Source organism: Dama dama, chromosome 24 (genome assembly GCF_033118175.1).
Source record: "Dama dama isolate Ldn47 chromosome 24, ASM3311817v1, whole genome shotgun sequence".
Lineage (NCBI taxonomy): Eukaryota > Metazoa > Chordata > Mammalia > Artiodactyla > Cervidae > Dama > Dama dama.
The window spans coordinates 26,651,870-26,676,385 of NC_083704.1; the positions used below are offsets into that span (position 1 = coordinate 26,651,870).

The following is a 24,516-nucleotide window of genomic DNA, read 5'->3' on the forward strand; positions in this document are numbered from 1 at the left end:
TATCCTCTTTGTACCAGGGCTCATCTTTGATTAACTGAAAGCAGAGATTCACTTCATCCTCCTCTGCTTTCCTCAAAGGACTTAAAAAAAATTAATTTGACTTTCTGCTCTGTAATCGTACTTGGTGGATAAATGGCCAGGCCAAGGGGAATAAGTAGGACTTTGGAGTCAGATAAACCCATGTGTCTCTAATGCTGCATTTCTTATCTGTGAGATGGGGCAAGAAAATCTGAGATATAAATTTAGTGGGAAGATTCAGTGAGATCAGACACAGAAGGGTTTGCCCTCTCACCTCTCGCTTCCTGGAGCCTGCCACTGTTAGTTTTCTATCCAGGGGTAATTCCATACCCCTTTTGTCTTACAAACAGGATCCCAGCTGGATCCATTCTTTTTTGAATGGCCATGTCCTTTATTTTGGGGAGTAGGAGTACTGGCTTCCCCAGGCAGCCCTAGGAAATAAATCTTGTTTCATTTAAGCCAGCCCTGGCGGTCCTATCTCTCTGTGTCATCTGTGTGCAGTAGCTGAGAGAAGGCAGCCGTCTTTGGACCGTGAAGAGAGCCAGCCTATGAGGTTAGGACAGCAAGCTGAGAATGACAGGGCGGAAACCAGAAGGAATTTGGGTGCTGGGTGATGGTGCTGGGCAGTGGATGAATCAAGCCAGCGACTCTCTGGTACATGGGCCCTTTGCAATATAAGATAACAAATCTCTCGCTTTGGAATTGTAATCAAGCAGGACCCTGTGGGGTCTTCCTCACGACAACTTTTCCTCCATATCCTCTGCTTTAGCTCCTCTCTGAAGTTCCTAGATAATATTATTTGATGCAAATTTCCTGAGTTGTTTTGCAGATGTGAACCACCCCACCCTCTCCCCACCAATGGAAAAACTACTTGCTGACCTGAGCACAGAGCCCCAGGTCTCCTGGAGTTTAGGGACTGATACTATTAACTCCTGTGATGCCACCCTGCTGCCTCACCATCAGCCAGTCTGAGAACTGTGTACAACTGATTCTGCACCCTGCGGACCACCCCCACCCTCCGAAACTGCCCGTTAAAAATGCTTTGCCAAAACCCTTCAGGGAGCTCAGGGTTTTTCAGGGCATAAGCCACCTTGTCTCTAGTCGCCTCGCAATAAACCTTTCTCTGCTCCAAAATCCAAATAAATAAATAAATCTCCCCCTGGTTTTAGCCACTTCTGGCAGGTATGTTGTTACATGCAGTCAAAAGTACGCCCGTGTGGACCCCCTGATAACTCAAGGTGGTAATCAAGGCTGTTTGCAATTGTTTGTATTCTCTCTCTCTCTCTGGGCACATGATAAAATCACATTTCTCTACCTCCTTTGACACAGGGAGTAAATATTTGGCTTACTTCGTCCAATGATATGTGAGGGGAAGTACTGTGTGTTATGTCCAAGTAAAGGTTTGTATGTGCCAGGATGATTCTCCACATCCTCTTTCTCTGCCTGAGCCATCAAGGAAATAGATAGAGCCTCCATCAGTCACTTGAATTCCCCAGTGACTATGATAAACAGTGTACATGTGACATGAGTAAGAAATAAACTTGGTTGTGTTAAACCGGTGAGGCTGGGTTGGGTGTTGGTTACTGCGGCACAACCTAGCCTTTCCTAACTTAAGGCATCCAGTTGATGCATTCAGATAATAGAACAGGACCCCTGGCAGGGGGAGGTATAAGGGATTTACTAATGGATGTGATGTGAAAGGGCTTCCCAGGTGGTGCTAGTAGTAAAGAATCCACCTGCCAATGCAGGAGACATAAGAGACACGGGTTCCTTCCCTGGGTAGGAAGGTCCCCTGGAGGCGGGCATGGCAAACCACTCCAGTATTCTTGCCTGGGGAAACCCATGGACAGAGGAGCCTGGCCGGGTATGGCCTACAGGGTCACAGTCAGACAATGACTGAAGTGATTCAGCACGCATGTGATGTGAAAAATCTGCTTCCTTTTAAGATAACTCACTCTAAGGCCAGACTACTGTAAACAATTCTTATCCCCTGCCCACATTGCCTTTAAGATTCACTCTCCATTCATCAGAACTAGACAGAGAAGCCACACTAGAGATTCAATGAAAGAAAAGACCAGACTTTCAGTGGAAGGAAGGGACTAAAGAGAGTGAATGAACCCAGGGAGCCTGTAAGAGGCAGAGGGGTAAAGAGAAGCTTAGGTGACAGGAAGCAGGGAAGTCACATTGCCCTCCTGGAGTGTTGAGACTCAGGTCTTGCACCTGCTTAAGTAGCTGGAAGTGGATTGGCTAGAGGAGAGAAGTCATTCCTGGGTTCCTCTGTCCTGATTTAGAACTAGGCCCTCAAATCTGGAGTAAACAAGTCTTCTAGTTATGAGGTATGCAGTTTGGGTAAGAGGAGATCCATGTACTTATGAGTGGTGTGTTAATTTGCTAGGGCTGGTGGCTGAAAAAAAAAAAAACCCAGCATTTTCATTTCTCTGAGTCCTGGAGGTTGGAAGTCCAAGATCAACCTGCCCAGCAGGGTTGGTTTCTTCTGAGGCCTCTCTCCTTGGCTTGCAGGCAGCTACTTTCTCTCTGCAGGGCAATGGTCTTCCCTCTGCATGGGCGTCTGTGTGCTAATTCCCTCTTCTTCTAAGGACATCAAGTCATTTTGCATTAGGGCCCACCCAAATGACCTCATTTTACCTTACTCACCTCTTTCAAGGTCCCTGTCCAAATGCTGACACATTCTAAGGTACTGGGGTTTGGGACCTCACCTTGTGAATTTGGGGAGTGGGGGCAGGGAAGGTGGGACACAATTTAGCCCATAAGAGATGGTAATATCCTTTCTTTTCACAGTAGGGATAACAGTGCCAACAGTACATAGGTAAAGTGCCTGGTGTTCAGTTGTTCCAATGAAAGGTAATTATTAATTCTGTTGGGTTGTTTGACCCATTGCAGGTTCATAAATTCTCCAACGTTAAGCACTAGGTTCTTGTGCTTCTTTGTAGCCTGTACAGCCCAAAGTTGCATCTTATACACAGCAGTCCGAGGTTATCACGTGGTGGTTAAGAGCATGGCCTTCAAAGCCAAATACACTCAAGCTCAAATTCTGACTCTGCCATTTAGTGTCTGGGTAACCTTGGGCAAGTCACTGAAATATTCTATGACTGTGTCCTCCTCAGTTTATTAGGTTTATTGCACTTACTTGTATTCATTTCCCAGGGCTGCTACAACAGATTACCACAGTGAGTGGTTTAAAACAACGCAAATGATTTTACCTTACAGTGGTAGAGGTCGGAAGTCCAAAATCAGTCTCGCTGGGCTAAAATCTGGGTGTCTGCAGGGCTTTGCTCCCTCTGGGGGTTTGCGGAAAGACTCCATTTCTTGTCTACAGGCCACCTGCATTCCTTGGTTTATGACCCTTTTATGTCTTTCAGTCCAGCGATTGTGTCACTCCAATCTCTGCTTCTGTTATCACATCTTCTCCTCTGATTCTGACTCTTCCATCTCACTCTTTGACGTATAAAGGCCTTTGTGATTACTGTGGGATAACTCAAGATAAATTCTCAAGATCAGCTGATTAGCAATCTTAATTCCACTTGCAACCTGAATACCTCTTCGCTGTGTAACCTAACATATACACAGGTTCCAGGGAGCAGGAAATGGACAGCATTGGGAGGTCATTATTTTTCCTACTTCTAAGACCTATTGTGAAAGCTGAATGAAGTAATCTATGGAAGGGGTTTGGCACAGTGGGTAATCAATATACAATATTCAGGACTTCCCTGGAGGTCCAGTGGTTAAGACTCTGTGCTTCCACTGCGGGATACACGGGTTCGATCGCTGGTCAGGGAACTGAGATCCCACATGGCGTACAGTGCAGTCAAAACAAACAAACAAAATGGCCCACTTAACATATACTTGTATAACTCAGAAGGGGAAAAAAAAAGCCAAAATAGAAAAATAAAATACTTAAAAAGATAAACAATGTTCTTTGTTTCCTAAGAACTTATTCTATAAAACTCTTCATTGAAGATCAGTATTTTGGAAACTATGGGCCCATGCAAATGAAAGTTACTTTGAAATTCTGGCATAATTTGTTTAGATGTAGAGGTGTCCAGGATCATAGCATCTTTGAGCAGAAAGAGATGCTATAAGTCATCAAAGCCAGTTCTCCAATTTTACCAAAAAGTTAACTGGGGCCTGAAAGTTATAAGTGGCAGAAGAAGAAGTCACAGCTAGATTTACTGTATGACACACAAATTTAATGTCTTATCACTGGGCGATATTTCAATAATCAACTACTGCTTCTTTTCTCTTCATAATCCAGGAAGACTGAAACCTGGAGGGCAGTTTAGACTGTCGGCAAAATTGTAATTTCTTGCATTTATGTAGCATTATTCTCCCAGTGAAGTCAAAGAATTTTATACAGAACCTTCCTCTATGAAGGGTTTCCCTGGTGGATCAGATGGTAAAGAATCTGTCTGCAATGCAGGAGACCCAGATTCAATCCCTGGGTTGGGAAAATCCCCTGGAGAAGGAAATGGCTACCCACTTCATATTCTTTCCTGGAGAATCCCATTGACAGAGGAGCCTGGTAGGCTACAGTCCATGGGGTTGCAAAGAGTCAGGCATGACTGAACAACTAATATTTTATGAATAAGGGACCTGGCTGTTCATGAATAATGACTATTTGGGGTGTTTTTTTTTTTTTTTTTTTTTTTTGGTCTGTTTGGGCATTTTTGCTTTGGGTTCCATTCTTCATCCTATTCCATGATAAACACAGTCAGTTCATTGCCTTCAACCTCCTCCCAAGGGTGGCCCCATGACCCAAACCTGACCAATCAGAAGCTTGCTTGGGATTCTTGCCAGAGCCATTGGAAAAGATCTCTTTCTTTCAGATTGCAAGCTTGGGGCCATTGGCAGTCATCTCATTTATCATGTATAAAGACAGCATGATGAAATCATCTGGGCCCCTCAAAAAACCAAAAGACTCTTATTTATGAGCTAAAATAATTTTTTTTTTTTCTTACACGTTTCATTTGACTATCTGCAACTTGTTTCTAAAGGAGTCCTCACCAATATAACTGTAAAGCATTATCTTTTTCTTTGAATCATTAATAGAAATGGCTTATAAATTTGAAAGTTTCAGTTCTTAGTAAGTGACTTATGAAGCAGTACCAAAAGAATTTAGGGAAAATCATTTTTTTAAAAAACTTGAAGTGTGATAATCCTTGGTAAATCCAAGAACTGTATTTTTTTCTCTAATTTTCATTATGAGAAATTTCAAATATACACAAAAATATAATTGTATCATGACAACTCATGTTCCCCATGCTCAGTGAACCTCAGCATTTGGCCAATCTTGTTGCATCTATGTCCTACATTTTTCCCCCACCTTGCTGAAGTATTTGAAGAGTAAAGAACTATATTTCGATATGAATAAATTCTCCTAAACTGTATGACCTGGGCATATAAATGTCCACTCAGTTATTCTAAAAATATTTACTATGCACTTACCTTTGCACAGGGTCACCATAAAGGCTCATTTCCTTTCTTGTTTTTATGCAAGTAATTTATGTTCACTGTGGCAATTTAGAATATACAGGAAGGCAGAAAGTAAACTAAAATCATTTATAATTCAATCACCTAGAGAGAGTTATTATTACTATTTTGATGTATACAAACCCAGACTGTTTTCTCCGCACATAAAATAATAATAGCTATTATTTATTGAGAGCCTCATCCATGTTAAGAATTAGGCTCAATACTTTATGTGGGTTATTATTTCTTTTATCCTCATAATAATTCAATTCAATATCCTGATTTTATAGTTTGGGAAACTGAGACACAGCAAAGTTAGGAAACTTGTACAAGATTACCCAGCTGATAAATGGTGGGGCTAGAATTGAATGAAAGTAGTCTTTTTTATTATTTGAAGACAAAAAAATAGGATCATACTTTTATTGTATCTTGCTTTCTTTGCTCAAAGAGATATCTTGAAGATCTTTCTATGTAATAAACCTATCATTTCATTTTAAAGCACTGCAGTGCATTCTGGAGAAGGCAATGGCAACCCACTCCAGTACTCTTGCCTGGAAAATCCTATGGACGGAGGAGCCTGGTAGGCTGCAGTCCATGAGATCGCCAAGAGTCGGACAACTGAGTGACTTCACTTTCACTTTTCACTTTCATGCACTGGAGAAGGAAATGGCAACCCACTCCAGTGTTCTTGCCTGGAGAATCCCAGGGACCGGGGAGCCTGGTGGGCTGCCGTCTATGGGGTCGCAGAGTCGGACACGACTGAGGCTACTTAGCCGCAGCAGCAGCAGTGCATTCTAAGACATGAGTGAACTCCGAGTCATTCGACCAAATGCTCACAAAGACATGTAGGCTGGTTTTCATTTTCCCACAGCCATTGTGCCTGTAGGCCAGGACTGGCTAGGCCCTTTCTGTGAACACCATGCCACTCGCCTGTCTCAACACCATGAGTTGTCACTTCTAGGCACCCTGAATGGCAGGCCCTTTCCTGAAAGACATATCCTTTCCCCATGGCTACATCTTTACTTTAAGTCTCTCATTATTCAAATTCCAGAAATTCTCAATCCTCAAATGTCACCTGATCCTTTTTCTGATTCCTTGCTGGGTGGCTTGCCACTTAGGGCACCAACAATGTATATAAGAGAGGCCATATCACTGCTATGCCTGGCACATTCATTACCTGTGTTTCTAAGACACAAAGCATTTATTTTCTTTTTTTGGCCTTGTCATGTGACTTATGGGATTTTAGTTTCCAGGCCATGGATCAAACCCAGGCCAGGCCCTTGGAAGTGAAGCATGGAGTCCTAACCACTGGAATGCCAGGGAATTTCCATTTCTTATTTATCTTGGAAACCCCAGTACCCAGCACTGTGCCTAGTATCTAGCTCAGCAATTGTATGCTGAATTAAAGAAAATTGAATTATTAATAACAACAGCAATAGTGATAGCTACTTTCTGTTCAGCATCTACTCTCTTCCAGGCACTGTGGCTAACTGCCTTGTGTATATTTTAGTTAAGACGCATCTGTGTTAAGATAGTACTATTACTGTCTCCTTTTCTGGGTGAGGAAACTGGATCTCTGAGAGTTCAATTAACTCACCTAACATTGGCCAACTGATAAAGAAGAAAGATTTGAGTTTAGTCTGGCTAGAAAACCCAAGCCCTAGTCACTTTGGAGTCTTCTCACAACACTAAGAGCTGTATCCATTCTTCGAACAAATATTTACTGAGTACCTACTTGTGTTAGTCCTGGATATAAAGCAACACACACACAAACATCAGACTCACCTGGTGGGCATGTTGAAAATGCTGATTTCCTGGCTCTGAAAATTCTGATTCAACCTGTCTGGAGTTGGGCCCAGAATCTGCATTTTCATACAGCCCCAGGCAGGGCTGACATTCCGCCAGTATGCACTGGTATGGCCCCACTGGTTGTTAAAACACTGATATATTTCTAAACTGGTTGGTCAACAGACATTGCCCCCAAAGGACCTGAGTGTAGGTGACCAACTGTCCTAGGTTTTTGTGGGAATGTCCTAGTTTCAACAATGAAAATGCCACATACTGGGAAAAGCAGGAGGGTCATCAACCACACTGATGGAGTAGAATGTTCCCTGCCACCCCAGTTACCCTGATCTTTCCCAAATCGGCATGGATCAGTGGGTCCAAGATGCCTGGCATAGGATGGGCCTCTCTGATCATAACTACTCTCAGTTCTGACTTGTAGAGGTCCTCACCTTTTCTGTGGTTAAACATTTTGAACATCACCTCTGGCTCCAGTGATTCTGATGCAGGCCATTCTTTGAGAAACACTAGTCCAGTGTTCTGACACCAAATGAATCTTTGGGAAGATTTTCAAAACATAATACTAGAAACACTTATGGGCCAGGAGGATTGTACACAAATGAACTTGTTTAATCCTCAAGACAGTACTAACGGGGATGCTATCATTACCCCCATTTCACAGATGAGGAAACTGAGGCCCAAAGAGGTTGAGCAACTTGTCCATGATTGCATAGCTAGTGGGGGGGCAGGGGGTGGGATTTGAACTTAACTTAGCCCCAGAGTCTGTGCACCTGGGAAGCCAAGACACCTGAAGGTGACACCAAGCCCTTCCTTCCACTAATTGCCCTCCCAGAAGCCATTTTCAGTTTCCACAGCAGGTCTCCTCACACGGCAGCAAACTCTGAATACAATCACAGTTTAGTAGTGAGGGCTTGAAGCATATGTCAAGGCAGAGAGAGAAACCAAGCGGCAGCCTTTCTTCCGGGAAGGAGTGTGAGTTTTTTTTTTACAGGCAGGGCTGCTTTCTCAGTGAACTTCTCCACTTCGCTTCTGAGTCCACCTGTTACCAGGGCAGATGGCCCCAGCTAGCCTTTTCTCTCACAGGCTTCAAATAAACTGCAACACCCGGTGAGATGTAAGCGAATTCCACCCACTGACACGAGCTCCCTCTCTGCCCAGGTGCTCTTGAAGTCTTGGAATTTGACACCTACACAATCTGACATTTACGACTTGGAAGAGGAGGCCTGGAGTGGGTGCTCTGACTTCCGATGAGCCTTTCAATAAATCCTGAGTGGGCTCTCACCATGTACCAAGCTTCATGCTAGGTTTGCGGATACAGATGATCGAGGCAGTGATGGCAGCCGCCCCTTCATGGAGCTTGCAGCCCAGGGACCAGCCAGAGGAGGATCATTGTCATTGAGAGAGGTGCCCTCAATGTAAGTGTTCAGGAGTAGGTGTAAGCAAGCAAATAGAGATGATCGTGCTAAGTGAAGTAAGTCAGAAAAAGAAAGACAAATACCATATGATATCACTTGTGAAAGTGAAAGTCACTCAGTCGTGTCTGACTCTTTGTGACCCCATAGACTATACAGTCCATGGAATTCTCCAGGCCAGAATACTGGAGTGGGTAGCCTTTCCCTTCTCCAGGGGATCTTCCCAACACAGGGATCGAACCCAGGTCTCCCGCATCGCAGGCAGATTCTTTACCAGCTGAGCCACAAGGGAAGCCTAAGAATACTGGAGTGGGTAGCCAACCCTTCTCCAGTGGATCTTCCCAACCCAGGAATCAAACCAGGGTCTCCTGCATTGCAGGCAGATTCTTTACCAACTTCAAGGGAAGCCCTGATGTCACTTGTATGTGGAATCTAAAATATGACACAGATGAACCTATCTATGAAACAGAAACAGAATCACGGACATAGAGAACAGACTTGTGGTTGCCAAGCGGTGGGGAGGTGAGAGAGGGATGGAGTTGGAGACTGGGGTTAGCAGCTGTAGGTTTTTATATGTGGATTGGATAAGGAGCAAGGCCTTACTGTATGGCACAGAGAACTATATCCAACATGCTATGATAAAGCATAATGGAAAAGTATTAAAAAAAATAATATATATATATATATAACTGAATCACTCTGCTATTTAGCAGTAAGTAAGCCCAACATTGTAAAGCGACTATACTTCAATTAAAAATATATTTTAAAAAATAAAGAGGGATTTACCTAGTGGTCCAGCGGTTAAAACTCTGTGCTCCTAATACAGGGGGCACAGGTTCTATCTTTGGTCTGGGAAGTAGGATCCCACATTCCTTCCAGTGTGACCAGAAAGAAAGAAGAGAAGTAAGTATAAGCAGTAAGCTGGGTGTTTGTCAGAGGACTGTGACCTATTGGCAAGCAGGGAGGCCTCCATCCAGGAGGTGATGTGTGAAACCTGCAACTGGAAGGAAAAAACTGGTGCTGCTTCAGAATGCAGGCAGGGTAGAGATATTACAAGCACGGGGAATGCATTTACAACAATAACAAAAAAAAAACCCTGTCAAACCTGTAAGAAACTGTCAGAGTCATGAGGGCGCAGAGGTGCAGAGCTGCTCCAGGGGGAGGCAGACACGCCAGAGCTTGTCGGCCTTAGTGAAAGATTCGGGTGATCTCTGGAGAACAGGGAAGCATTTTAAGCAGCAGAATGACACAGTTGGAACTACATTTTGAAAAGATTCTTCCAGCTCCAGCTAATCAGTAGCAGAGGCAGAGTTGGGCCTCGATTTCAGGTCTCTTGTCTTTTTTTTTCTTTTTCTGTTTCTTCTTCATCAGTCTCAGCACGTGAGCCCTGCTCTCAGCATTTGTGTTTAAGGAACCCTGTTCCATATGTGTCCAAACCCAGTTACCCACTTCCTCATCTTCTGCAGCATTTGAGGTGAAAGAGAGCTCGAAATGCAGGCCCACAGGATGGCCTGAGCCAGTCCCCAGCTCTTACTTCTAGCTTCTTACTTTCTCTTGGGTAAGTTGATGAACATCTTTGGGCATCAGTTTTTCATCTGCAACATGATAATAAAAGTCTACCTCAAGATGAATGGAGACAGTAGCAGGGAAGCATAAACACTACCATATGTAAAGTAGATAACCAATGGAAATTTGCTATATGACTCAGGGAACTCAAACTGGGGATCTGTGACAACCTAGAGGGGCGGGAAAGAGTGGGAGGTGGGAGGGAGGTTCAAGAGGAAGGGAACCTATGGCTGATTCATGTTGAGGTATGGCAGACACCAACACAATATTGTAAAGCAATTATCCTTCAATTAAAAATAAGTAAATGGCAAAAACTAATACATAAAATGGAGAATCCCAGGGATAGAGGAGCCTAGTGGGCTGCTGTCTGTGGGGTCGCACAGAGACAGACACAACTGAAGCGACTTAGCAGCAGCAGCAATACATAAAAAAGTCCATCTCAGATCAAGGTTGTGACAGATTTAAAAGATAATGTATGTAACGCATTATATTGTCTGCAATGCATTGTGTGTGACCTATGACCTAAAATCAATATCCAGTAAATAGGAACTCTTTTCCTCGCAATTCCCCTCTCTAAGGGGGTGCCAAAGAGTTTTGCTGATGTTTTCCCTACTTTTTTTTTTTTTTGGTACACATTTTCTCAAGGTTTTCCAAGATGGAAGGAGCCACTGCTTTCTGTACTTTCAGTCTGGTAAGGCTGGTCCTTGCCCTGGCTATAGAAAGGGCCAGGTGATCCAGGCCTAGCCAATCCTAGCTCTCCATCCCCCATCAAGGTGTGGGCTACTGATTTTAAGGGACAATTCATAATCCTTGCTTGAGATCAATACAAAGATGCTGTGAGCAAGGCATTTTCTCTCTCTCCCACAGCTCACGGCTGCTGCCAGCCATGCTCACGGAGGAGGCTGGCACTCAGAGAGCAATGAGACCTGAGAGTCAGATGAACTTGCCAGAATTTGGGCAGCAAAGAGTGGCAGGGTCCCAGTCCCTGAAGCCATAGGTTGTCACAATTGCCTTTATTTTTTACAGTTCTGAGAACTACCTCCACTGCCCTGCAACAAATTTCTCTAGTCACTCATTCCCCAACTTGCTTTAGCCAAGCTAAGAGGAGTTTTGACACTTGCAGCTAAGAGTTCTGACAAATTATACAGCTTTCAGTGTCACAGGCAGTTCTGAATCAACATCTTAGAGCCCCAAAGTTCAAAGCGGCCTCAAAGGTCATCCAGGACAGTGGCTTAAAAAAAGGCAACAATAAGAAACTTTGAAGAAGCCAAATCATTCTTTTCACATCTTCAGATACCCAAATATATTACACAGATAAAAGAGGAAGTGCTCTTGTTGCTGTGAAAGTGTGGGGGACCCTCCACCCTGCCCACCCCCTCCTGATTCTATCCACCTCCCCTGCATCCATCTCAAAGTCAATGTCTGGTCCAGCTTCCTACATCAGGAATCACCTTGATCACATCTTTGATACTTGGTCATCGAGCCTCAGACACATTTACAACAGGCAGCTGATGAAGCCACGAGGCGGTGCACTTCCTTTTGCAGACTCTTCTGATACCAACATAGTTCCTCATCAGCCTCGTGGTAACACCCACACCCACCCACGGGTCCGAGTCCCCAGGGGTGAAACAGAGCTAAATAAATACACCTTTCTGATGGGCAGCCCTTCCTGAAGACAACTTTCCTGTCCCACTTAACTTCCCTTCTAAAGCATCCTCAGTTTCTTCCTCATGGGACTTCATGTCCAGCTGATGAGATGCCTAAAGTAGGCAGACTTCTGTACAAGGTGTGATTTAAGCTGGGACAGAAAGACAGAAGGCTTATAATTAAAGAAGTGTTTATTTTATTCTTAAAAAAAAATAAGGAGAAGAAGAAAAGGGAAGAAAAACAAACACACAGAGGTTTCTGACAGCCCCATTACTTCCCAGAGGTACCATTTTTGCCCAGGTCAGGGCACTGTGCTTGGGCCTATACACACCCCTTCTCCTTTCCCCTTTGGCCCTCACAACCCACCCATGAATTTAGGGATGATTTGTACCCCCATTTAAAAGATGAAGACCAGAGGAATTGAAATAACTGGCTCAAAGTAAAGAGCTAATATTTGGTAGGACTGGGATTTGAACTCAGATCTCAACTTGACTCTAAAGCTGGGCCTTTTAGGTGTATTTCTAGAGTATACACAGCCCTCTTTGCTACTGACCAGCAAGTCCTGGAAGATGATATGATGCAGCACTGGATGGAAGATATCAATGTAGTTAATTTTTCTTTTCTTTTCTTTTTTCTTTGGCCATGCAACAGGTGGGATCTGTTTCCTGACCAGGGGTGGAACCTGCACCTCCTGTGTTGAAAGGGTGGAGTTTTAACCACTGGACCACCAGGCAAGTCCCGATATAGATAATTTTTTGCAGACTTTATATCACTGTGGTCAGGACACAGACAGACACTTCTTTGCAGGCAAGCCTTAGAGAAACTTCTTTTTAAATATAACACACTCATTGTGTGTTGGAGATGATTTAATCTGTTATAAGAGCAAGCCACCAAGGAAGATGTGGGTCTCTGGGGCTGGGATGATGAAGCATGACTGTCTGCGTGACCAAATTGATGACAGTTAACCCAGCTTCCCTTTTCTCATGCCTATCGAGTCCCTTGAAGCTCTTTCCCACTTTTGGGTGACTATGGGCTCAAGGGAGAGGGTCTGGGGAGCGAAGAGGTGCAGGAATCAGCTTGGTCCACCTTGGAGCATGTGGTGTCACCGCAAAGGGCGTTTGGCCTCTGTTTCCTGCTTTCTAGCTTCAGTGTCGGTGTTCCACAGCAGCACCTGATGCTTTCTTAAACTGTGCCAGCTGTGAGCTTAACAGTAATAACATCCCTGATGACTTTCAGAGCGCAATTGCTAGACACAGACTCACAGAGCATCTCCTTCAACACCCACAACATGCCTACCAAGCAGCCACTACAGTGATCTCAGTTTTACAGATGTGGTCACCGGGGTCTGAGGGGTAACATACTGAGGTTTATTTGTAAATGGCACGGTTGATCTTTGCGCTCTGGCAATCTGACCTAGAGCCAGCTGTCCTAATATATTAAGTGATAAAGGCAGATCTGAAAACAGTGTAGGATACCATTCAGCAATGAAAAGGAACCAAGCCAAGTTATGTGGATGAATCTCATGATAATTATGCTGAGCAAAAGAAATCAGATAAAAGTATATATGCTATATGATTTCATTGATGTGATACCTGGAATTGATGAAATTCTAGAAAATACAAACTGACAGTAACAGAAAGCAATCAGTGGTCGTGAGTGGCAGGAGGGAGGGATTATAAGGGCCTGAGTAACCTGGGAGGATGAAAGAATTCAGCCTCTTGATTCTGGTTTCCTAGGTGCATGTGAATGTCAAAACTCATCAAGCTATATACTTTAAATGTATGTAGTCTATTGTGCATCAATTATATCTTAATAAAGCCTAAAGAGCAGGATTGGGCATGATTCTAGTCTGGTTTTTAAGGAAAACATTTTAAACACACACACATATACGTAATCAGATACACGGGGCTTCCCTCGTGGCTCGGACAGTAAAGAATCTGCCTGCAATACAGGAGAGCTAGGTTCTATCACTTTGTTGGGAAGATCCTCTGGAAAATGGAATGGCTACCCACTTCAGTATTCTTGCCTTGAGAATCCCATGGACAGAGGAGCCTGGCAGGCTACAGCCTATGGGGTCGCAGAGAGTGAGACATGACTGAGCGACTAACACTTTAACAAACAGATATATGCATGACAATGTGACTCACAAGGTCCTGTGTGATCTGATCCATGACCTCCCCAGCATCATTTCTCACCACCCACCCCTAACCCTCCCTGTCGGGCACAGAGTGTCACTGCTCTCGCTTCCTCCCTGGCCTCGCACCGTCTCTCACCCCTTGGCTTTCTCACTTGCTCTGTGTTTCCTCCACCTGGAGGAAAGCTGTCTCAGCCTCCACCTTCTCTTCTGGTCTGACTCCTCTTGACTCTTTTGGCTAAGATGTCCCCTTCCTTCCTCAAACCAAGGGGTTTCCCTTTGGCACTCGGTATTGTAATTGTTTAATACAGTTTCTCTACTCTTACCTTGTAAATTTCATGAAGGCAAAAGGCTCTATGTCTTCTACAGCTGAAGGTATTCCTAATCTGGAGTCCCAAGTCTGGCATGTGGTCGGTATTCACTAGACATGCATTTGAATGAAGGACCAAAATGATATTTTAAGAACTACTGAACAAGCACTACCTCTATACTAACACTTTATTAAGGAAAAAACTCCACACATAATTAATATTCTCCAATATGCAGGCAACTATAATGTTATTATTGAAATAGCATGTCACATAAGTGGTTAAGGATATATTTACAGCCATTCAGACCTGGTTCACCCAGTTGCCAGGTTATGTTCTCTCTATATAACGGAGGTGATGGTATTGGGTCATTGTTATGAAGTGTCAATCAGATAAGGCATGGGGTGTGCTCAGTATGGGACCAGCACACAGCAGGTGTGTCACTATTATTATCAGTTTTATCATTATTATTGGACTGGCATTGTCATTCAGATTGGTTGAATATCAACTGTCAGCCAAAAGCTCACATTTATCTGGTTCTCCTCTTCTTGCCTAGCATCACTCATATAGTACCTTAGTTGCCCTTTGCAGGAACCTTGCGGGAAGTGAAACAGATATTATTGTTACCCGTTTTAAAAGGAAGCTGAGGTCCAGAGAAGCTAAATGATCTCACCCAAATTGCAGAGAAGGCGAACAGTGGCACAAGGGGTCAAACCCAAAACAGTTCAGCACCCTACAAAGGGTACTTGCTGGGGTCTTGCCTGCTCCTTGGACATGAAAGTGACTGAAGGCCCCTGCCAGGTGGAACCCTGCCTCCTCTCCTCAAGTTCCCATCCCTGGCCCCCCCCCTCCAATCAAACCTCCTGCACCTAACAGAGGTACGATCCTCCCCTCTCCCCTCACCCCTGCCTCTGCATGTGCACGCACACACACACACACACACACACACACACACACAACTGTACCCTTTTTCTCTCCCTCGCACTTTCTGCTCCTCTATTTCCCAAGATGCCCCTCCCTCTGAGCTGATCCTTTTCCACAAAAATGCTGAAATATCATTTGATTAAGCAAAGCGCTTGACCCTCCACCCCCTCCACCCTGCTCAATAGGACCTAGAGACCAGTGCTCAGAGAAAGACCCCCCTAACCTGTCTCTCGCCTCATTTATCTCAGAGCTGGGAAGATTTGCTGTGTTTGCCCAGCACAAAAATTTGTTCGATGGTTTGCTTAATTTTATTTTCTTCCTGAAATTCAAATAAAAAATAAATTTCACTAAAACCCTGGTTTCTGGGTTCTCTCAAAAAAAAAGGGTGGGGGGGGGGATTGGGCAACAAGGGCTCCTGGGTCAAACACAGCAGCAAGAAGCCCAAGTAGAGACATGGCTGCCCCTGTAGCCAGGCCAGACTGTTGCTCTGTGCCAGAATCCACCAGGCTCCCGCGTTTGCGTGACTTGTCTGGCCTCTGGAAGGATTTGAGGTTGTAATCCCTGCTCTGGCCGTGTAACCCAACTGGCAGAGGTTTTATGTCAGTCTTCTTTCTTCCCTTCTCTAAGTGGAAAGACCCAGTTTTAGAGATTCATTTTCCACTGATGTAAATTATACTACCACCCCAAATTAGATAGCAGAAGCAGTTACATGCAGTTTGGTTTTCAACATATTTTCCACCCCAATGCAAAAATGTTATATGGCATATTTAGAATCTTTCCCCGTCTCACAGTAAAGGTTTTTTTTCATTACAACTGAAATTCCCATTATTCGACTACCTACCATGTGCTTTAAAATTTGGAGGTGATTCTAGCTGATTCCAGAACTGGAACTGAAGAAGCCTAACTTTCAGCAATGTAGCCCCTAATGTCATCTGATTTAATGCTCATTGGTTGAATTACTCTTTAGTTCATTGTTTGAAGTTCAATGCACATTTTCAAAGGCAGTTAAGTTCCTCTTAAACCCTGACACCATTTTTTCTGCCTCTCCCACTTTGCAAATTAGCTGACCCTCAATTTCTTCCAAGGGCCCTTAGCACTGAGCAAAGAGGAGGTGGTCCTCACTGTGTAAACTTTCTCTCTCACTGCACCAGTGACCAGCCACCTGATTTGTTTTCACCTAAGGAGTCCCCAGCAAGCACCATCTGAAAGAGCAGAGAAAACCCTAGTGAAGTGCTTCGCAAAGTGTGGTCCTTGTAGCATCAGCTAGCATCACACATTTGGGAGCTTGTTAGAAATGCATACACTGAACCCTAGCCTAGACCTGTGGAATCCTAATTTGCATTTGAATAAAATCTCCAGTTGACTCATTGATAAATATTGGGTTGGCCAAAAAGTTTGTTTGGATTCTTCCATAAGGTGGAACATTTTGGCCAACCCAATAAAACCAGGTAATTTCTTTAGTGAAAAGGACCCTGAAGTAAATAAAATAGAGAGTGACATGAGAGGGACTGGGAATAGACCACAAAGATCAGCTGTTCTCAAATCTTTTGGTATCAGGATTCACCTACACTTTTAAAGAGTGCTGAGGTTTTTTTTTTATGTGGCTCATGTGCGTGTATGCTCAGACACTAAGGCATGTCCGACTCTTTGTGACACCATGGATTATAGCCCGCCAGGCTCCTCTGTCCATGGGATTTCCCAGGCAAGAATACTGGAGTGGGTTGCCGTTTCCTTCTCCAGGGGATTTTCTTGACCCAGGGATGGAGCCCACACCTCCTGCATTGCAGGTGGAATCTTTGCCACTGAGCCACCAGGGAAGTCTTAATGTGGGTTATATCTGTTAGTATTTGCCATATTAGAAACTAAAACTAAAAATACTTTTAAATATTGTAATTCATTTTAAAATAGTAGAAATTACCTATTAACATATATTTTATTAAAGTAGTTGGAAGAGTGGCATAGTTTCATATGTTTGCTGGTCTCTTTAAATATTATACCTTAAGAGAAGATGTCTGGATTTCATATCTGCTTCTGCATTCAGTCTTTTGCAACATCACGTGTCATGTGGACTTTGGAAAACTCCACTGCATATATGGGAAAGAAAGAGTGAAAAAGACAAATACTGCCCCTCACGTATTGTAACAAAGATAGTTTTGACTTTGCCTATCCAGCCCCCCGCCCCCCACAACACATACCGAGGGTCCGACCCAGACCACATTTAGCACTGGAGATGCAAAGTGATCTAGCAATGGAGAAAGGCCTCCCAGTGGGGTGGCGTTTAAAAGCGTGCTCTCAATGATAAAGAGTCCTAAGGGGAAGACTTCACACTTTAAATAGCATAGAGATCGTGCAGTGAGGGTGTCAGTGCACTTCTGGTCCTGACTTGGTCCTAGAGTAGCTGCAAAAGTAACGACAGTCCCCTGATCCTCTCTGAACCTCAGTTTCCTGGTCTGTTGTATGAGGAGGGTGATCTCTAATGTTACAGTCCCCACCCCACCCTCCAAGCGTCTGGGAGGTCCCAGCGGGAACATTAGAGCAACCCTCTCACTTGCCCAGCAGAGGGCGATGGAGACCATCCCCGGCTGTATCACCTCGGAGGCCCTTCACTGCCTTCACCACCCAGACAGAAGGTTCCCTCGTGATCGGGGTGGTTTCCTTGGCACCAGCTGGCACCAGGTATCTTGGGCAACCTGGGCTGTCCCCGGGGGATGACTGCGAGCCGCTAGAGCCCTTCACATTGCTCCAAACGTGGCCAGGTTGGGATGCTCGGATTCTCCCTAGAAGTCTGTCTGGGAAGAGCAGGGGGAAAGAACTGGCTTGGGCAAAGACACATTCCCCCCACCCACCCCACCCCCACGGGGCTGGTCGCTGAGGAGCCACCCAGGAGCTGTTGACTCCTCGCTGGGAAAATCGGGCGGGGTGGCCGGAAGGGAACAAGACGGAGCACTGAGCCAGCTCTCCCCGGGGGCTGCCTGCCTGCAGGCGCGGGGCGCGCTTGCATCAGCGCTGCCAGGACCGGGCAGGGGCCGCCCGCGGCGTCAGCTGCCTTCCCAGAAGAATTCCACCGCCTGCGGCCAGGGGCCCGGCCTGTGTGGGGGCGGGGGCTTTTGGTTTCAGAGGATGACACCACTCTCTCGCTGCGTCTCCTCGCTCGCACTCTGTTGTCATGGAGACGACAGCATCCTGGCAGCCTTGGCAAGGCCAACCCGTCCTCGAGAAGTGACCCGGAGCTCGGCCCACTCAGGAAACCACTGGCTCTAGGATGCCTGCCCTAGGAGATGGGGCTGCGCGTCCCGGATTCTCCCCTGGGGGCGCCCTGTTGGGCCACCGTCCTAATTCCACAGGATTATCAAGATCTCAAAGCACTCTCGCCAAGGGTCTTAGAAACCCTTAAAAAAAAAAAAAAAATCGAAGCCCAAAGAAGAGCCCTAAAACAGCACGTACCAGACAGACCTTAGAATGAATCCTCTAAGATTTTGCTTTTTTCCTTACCTTTCTTTCCAGAGAGCATTTTCTTATGATTCTCTTCAAAAGATTCTCTGGCTACAGCTTCACTTTGAGTGAAGCAATGTTTGTTTTAATTCGCTTTGGCAAGCTTGTGCTACTTAGAATGTCCCAGGCAGAGAGAATAGGGGGTGATTCTACAAATAGTACTAGCCAGCGTGCCTATAACACTTTCAACCACGCAGGGAGGTACTCACTTAACCTTCCCTACAAGCATAGGAGGTAGGTCTTGTCCAATTCTAGAAAAGGGAACTCAGATTATCCAATGAATCCGAGACCAGCTTGGAAGCCAAATCAGATCTGAATCCTTAACCAGGGATTTTAACCATTATCAAGCAGCCTCTCAAACCATCAGTTAAAATGGTGGCTATGACCTTTAATCTCTGGAATTAATGCACTGAGACCATGCATTTAATTTTTGTGTATAAATATATAACAACTGGGAAGGTCAGGACAAAAATAAACCTAAAGAATGAAGAATTCTATAATCACAATATAAATATAAATATAATATAAATATAACAAATATAATATAAATACTAAGTAGCTTCAGTCATGTCCGACTCTGTGCGACCCAATAGACGGCAGCCCACCAGGCTCCTCCGTCCCTGGGATTCTCCAGGCAAGAATACTGGAGTGGGTTGCCATTTCCTTCTCCAATAAATGCAGCTAACATTGGCTGAATACCCATTATGCCAGGAACCCTCTATAATCATTACTACATTTGATAGAACTCTTTAGTCAGTTCTGTTACTTGGGTCCCCACTTTGCAGACGGAAACTGAGGCACAAAGAAATGAAGTGACTTGTCCTTGTATATCTGGTAGATTAATACTTAGTAATTAACAGAATTGTGTGCTGATCTGAGGCAGGCATTCGGTAAAATCACACTCTGCTTGGGAGAGAATGGAGGACAGAAAACACAAACACCTCAAGAAAACCTCATTCATTCAGATCATTTCCATCTAAGATATATTAAATTTGAAAGCAGGCCAGGGTAGGGTTCCTTTTATTCCCCTGGGGGGAAAAAGCATTTCTAAGCAAGTAATATAAACACGCTGAGAATGTTTCTGTGGGACATTTTAGAATTTAGAATGCACTTTGTACCCAGGATCTAACTTCATCTTTAAGACACTCCTGAGAAGTAGTGAGAACCAGTCACTTTAGTCCCAGGTTACAGGTGAACTGCAAGAGGCTTTGCAGAGAAAACTTTTTAACTGTTAAAGAAAACAAGTAATCTTTAAGGTTGCAAAAGTAAACCACCCACAAGAGATAAGAAGTGGAAGCAATCCAAATGTCCATTAACAAATAGATGGAAAGATAAAATGTAGTGTATACATACAATGGACTATTATTTAATCTTAAATAGGAATGAATGTCTGACACCCAGGCTATATCATGGGTGAACCCTGAGGACATTAGGCTAAGTGATATAAACCAATCACAAAGGACAAATTGTGTGTGATTCCACTTAAATGTTGTGTGGTAGACAAACTAATAGAGATACAAAGATACAGAGGTTATCAGGGACTGAGTGCAGGAGGAAAAAGGGAGTTACTATTTCATGGGTACAGAGCTTTTGTTTGGAAGAGTGAACAAGTTCTAGAAATGGATGATGATGATAATGTACAACACTGAATATACTTACTGCCCTTGACGTGTACGCTTACAAATGATCAAAATGGTCAACTTTGTATGTTTTATCACAATGAAAAAAGTTGTTTAAAAAGAGGAAACTGCCTTAGCACTCCCCATTCTTATGTGACCTTTTCTTTTCAGAAGGGAATTCTCACGTGTTTATTAAAGCAGAAGTGGCTTAAACCCAGACCCATGTCTTAGCTTCACAGGGGCTGCTGCCACCACTTGAAAGTAAGAAAACATCACACCTTTAAAAATAGCTCATAATCGTGTGTTTTTGCTAACTACAGGAGCCTGGTATTCCCCTCAGGTATTCCACATGAGCAAGAGCTGGCCGGGAGGGGGCAGAAGCAGGAGTGAGTCACTGGTTTGGCAGGTGAGGTCATCGTGGGGTGACCGTCTGCGTCAAGCAGGCTCCTCACCTCCCACTTCTCCCATCTTCTCCCCTCAGGGGCAGCCAGGTCACCAGCCAGCTTAGCTGGAAGTCGAGCTGCTCCAGTGTGATGTGCGCTAGGAGACATTCCTCTCTATGACTCAGTGATTCAACACCCCAGCAGATGGGCTCATAAAGCCTCCGGTAACCAAAGCCAGCTCCGAGGTCAAGACCCCAGACTGCCAAGTCACAGTCTATAAGTAAAAGAGGGAAGACGTACATCCTTAGGAAGGGAGAGGAAAGAGCTTGTTTTCTGTTTGGTGGAATGCTAACTATCTAAGAAATGGTGGAATGGTTCTATTTATCTTGATTATCCTGATTAAGACAACTTAGGAAAGTGGCACACAGAAAGGGACAGTAAATATTTGCTGAATGATTCTTACTTTGGAGGATTCAACTGCAAAGACAATCTCAAACTACAAGTAGAAAAATAGATATTCTTATAATACTTACTTTCCACCAACCTTGATTTTCTCACAGGGGGCCCCAGAATGGGGGCTTGATATATTTCCCTGGCACTGACACAGGTTTCATGCAGACAATTATAGTATCAACACAATAAACATAATATTTAGGCAGGTAACTAGGTTATTAAGAAGTGGTAATACCAAGGGACTTTCTTGGACACATTTGTACACTCATCTGGCAACCATTAGCAGAGGTGCCATGTATGTATTTAAGGTGAAAGAGAGTGAGAAAGAGAAAGTTTTTGATTTATTTATTTTGCCTTTTTTCTCTTTCGTCTGTATGCTATTGAGTCAATCCAGTGTGGTTGAAGGCACTTGGGTGTTAGCATCAGACAAGCCCTGTATTAGTCAGTCAGAGACTCTTGGTTGAACTAGGTTCAAATCAGCTGGAAGGGGAGAAATTCAGGGGGTGACTTCAGGCACAGCTATATCCAGGAGCCCAAGTGATACTGTTAGGGATCCGTTATTCTGTCTCTCTCAACTCTGCCTTCATGGGCCTGTGAGGTGCCCAAGAATCTTCCCAGGAGCTCTGGGCTTACATTTGCCTGGTATATCTTCTCTCCCATCATAAATATCTCACAGGCTGAGAACCTTACAGTCTGAGAAAGAGGTGGAAGCTGTTTCCATAATCAAAGGGAACGGTTGCTGGGCAGGTAAAAACAATGGGTGTCCACTCCCTATGTGTAAATGTCTGCCTGTGGGAGAGAGGGCTTACAGTGCAGGTGCTACTCTCCTGGGCTTGTCCATGAGTCAGCCCTGGGTGGCGAAATGCGTGTGCTCTGGACTCAGCGGACCGGAGTCGAAACTGGCTCTTCACTAGCTGTGTGGTCTCCAGCAGCTCACTTTGCAGTAATCATGCTAATAACTACCATGTTTTGAAGGTGAGACATGTGCTAGGCATTCAGTCTATTAGCTCAGCGACTCAGCAGAGGAGTTAACATTGCCCCATCTTACAGATGAGGAAGCTGAGGGCCGGAGACAAGAAGTGGTCTACCTGTGGTCACTAAGCTGGTAGTGGGCATTACAGCCAAGGGCACTCTGACTCCACGTGGTCTCTCTGGGCCTGAGATGGAGGAAGAGAAGGAGGTGGAAGAAGAAGAGGAATAGGAATAATAAAATGCCAACAACATATTACACATGCAGTAAATCTAGTTCAGCTGTCCCCCCACCCCCTCTAGTTTTTCCTTACTTCCTTTCTCTTTTTCTTTTTTTTGATCCCGTATTAGGGTCCTAGACTTCCCCCTCCACACACACATTTTTCCTTCCTTCTTTGACCCTCTCCCTTCCTTCCGTCCATTTTTCTTTTTAATTTTAAAGTCCTCACCTGGTCCAGGGTGACATTTCTGCATCACCAAGGGGGCAGGATAGACACTGGGGCTTTCTTCATTTTTGCAACACTCACCACCCTACCTGTGTCCCCACCCCCAGCAGAACCCACAGCCGTGAACTCCAGTGCAGCACCTGGGCCTGGCCAAGATCAGGCTCTAATTTCACTCAGGAAGCAGAAATCAAGGCAAATGGGATTCTTTCCACCCCCCACCTCAAGCCCGCGTGCTCACGTGCTCACTGATCTCTGCTTGAAAGCCCTACTGATTTGTTTAATCTGAATCCCCCCTCTGGCCAAGGTGGCACAGGTGCAGGGCATTTTCTTTCCCCGGGACCCTTGCCTGACCTCCCCCGACACCCCCTCCTGCTTGCCTGGGGAGCCCGCTCAGAGGCCTGATGAAAGAGAAAGGAAGTAAGCACCAGGCAAGACCGCCTTAGGGTTCTGCGATAAGCTCCTTTAATTTGGACTTGTCATAACTAGAAATCAGGAGGAGTTGACACTCAGAATGGGGAGCTGGGCTCTACTCTGATCCTAGGCTAGGGCGGGGGTGGGGCTGCCCCCTGCACCCCACCCTTCTGGGCAGACTCAGGGGTGAGATCTGGAAGACTGCTTGCTTGAGGAAGGGGGCGGGGGGGGGGGGGTGCTTGGAAAACATTGAACCTTTAGCTCCTTAATGACCAGGCCCTGTAATGTTCTGGCCTTAGGGGTAGGAAGTCTGCATAGGTGACCGAGCTGAGAGGGTTTTGCCCCTCTCTCTGCAATCCCCGCACTCCCTCCTGAAGGCTCACCGAATATGTATGAGAGCGTGTGAGTCATGTTGCATGCACCCATGTGCCGTTTGAGGGCCTCACCCCCTGCCCAAGCCCCTCTGGCCACTCCCGGTGGGTTCCGCCCCGAGGCGGGCCCTGCAGTAGGATTGAGGGCCTCTGTTTGGGGGCAGCATGCTGGCAGCACTAGTTCACCTAGAAGGGAGGCTCTTGCGAGCAGAGGGGCGACGTGTGCAGAAAGGGGGGCAAGTGTGGCAAAGCTCGTGCTCATTAAGTGCCAGCCTGACCCCAGACACAGAGCACTCATCACCCCCCGTTTTGTAGAGGGGGAAACTGGGAGTCCAGGAAGGAACCCGCTACCTGAGTGGTTTCATTTCACGGGCTTCAGTCACCCCGACAGGACCAGGCACCTGGGCACCCTGAGTTCCTGACTCTGGGCTTCTCACACTTGAATGTGCTTACGCGTCCCCTGGGGGAGCTTGTTAAGGTGCAGAGTCTGATCCAGCATCTGAGAGCCTGACTTCTAACCTGCTCGCAGGTTTAGGGCCACGTGAAGAGCGAGGCCTCCGTTTCAGGCGGGCTTTCCACAGAGCTCCGAGCAGAGTGAGCTTCAACTCACAGCTCCAGCGGCATGGAGCGGAGGCCTAACGCTGGGCTCTCCAGCTTGAGATGTGCTGTGAGTATAAAGTATCCACCCGGTTTTGCAGGCGTAGAATAAAATGATGTACAACATCTCTTGAATAACTGTTTCTCTTCATTACATGTCAAAATAATATGATGCTAGCTATCCTGGGTAAAAGGAAAGCTATTTTAAAATTTATTTCACCTGCACCTCTTTAGTTTTTTAGTATGAGTACTAGAAAATGTTACATTATGCCTGGGAATTGTGTTATATTTTCACCAAAGAGCTCCCCTCTAGATCTCTGAACCAGGCAGGGGTGATTTTGCCTGCCTTCTCAGCCCCCCATCCCAGGGAATATTTGGCAATGTCTGGAGATAGGCTTGGTTGTCATACCTGGAGGGTGCGGGGGAGATGGGGAGGCAGGGGTGGCTGCTGGCATCCGATGAGCAGAGGCCAGGGA

General features: G+C 45.3%; 1 long non-coding RNA gene across 1 annotated transcript; it reads right to left on the reverse strand.

Moving 5' to 3' along the window:
• Nucleotides 1-10,156: 10,156 nt before the first annotated feature.
• On the reverse strand, nucleotides 10,157-19,114 carry LOC133045735 (uncharacterized). Its single transcript, XR_009690326.1, has 3 exons — nucleotides 18,792-19,114; nucleotides 17,297-17,383; nucleotides 10,157-10,315 (listed from the first exon to the last, which is right to left on the reverse strand). It is a non-coding gene; the product is annotated as an uncharacterized LOC133045735 (long non-coding RNA).
• Between the last annotated feature and the right edge of the window lie 5,402 nt (nucleotides 19,115-24,516).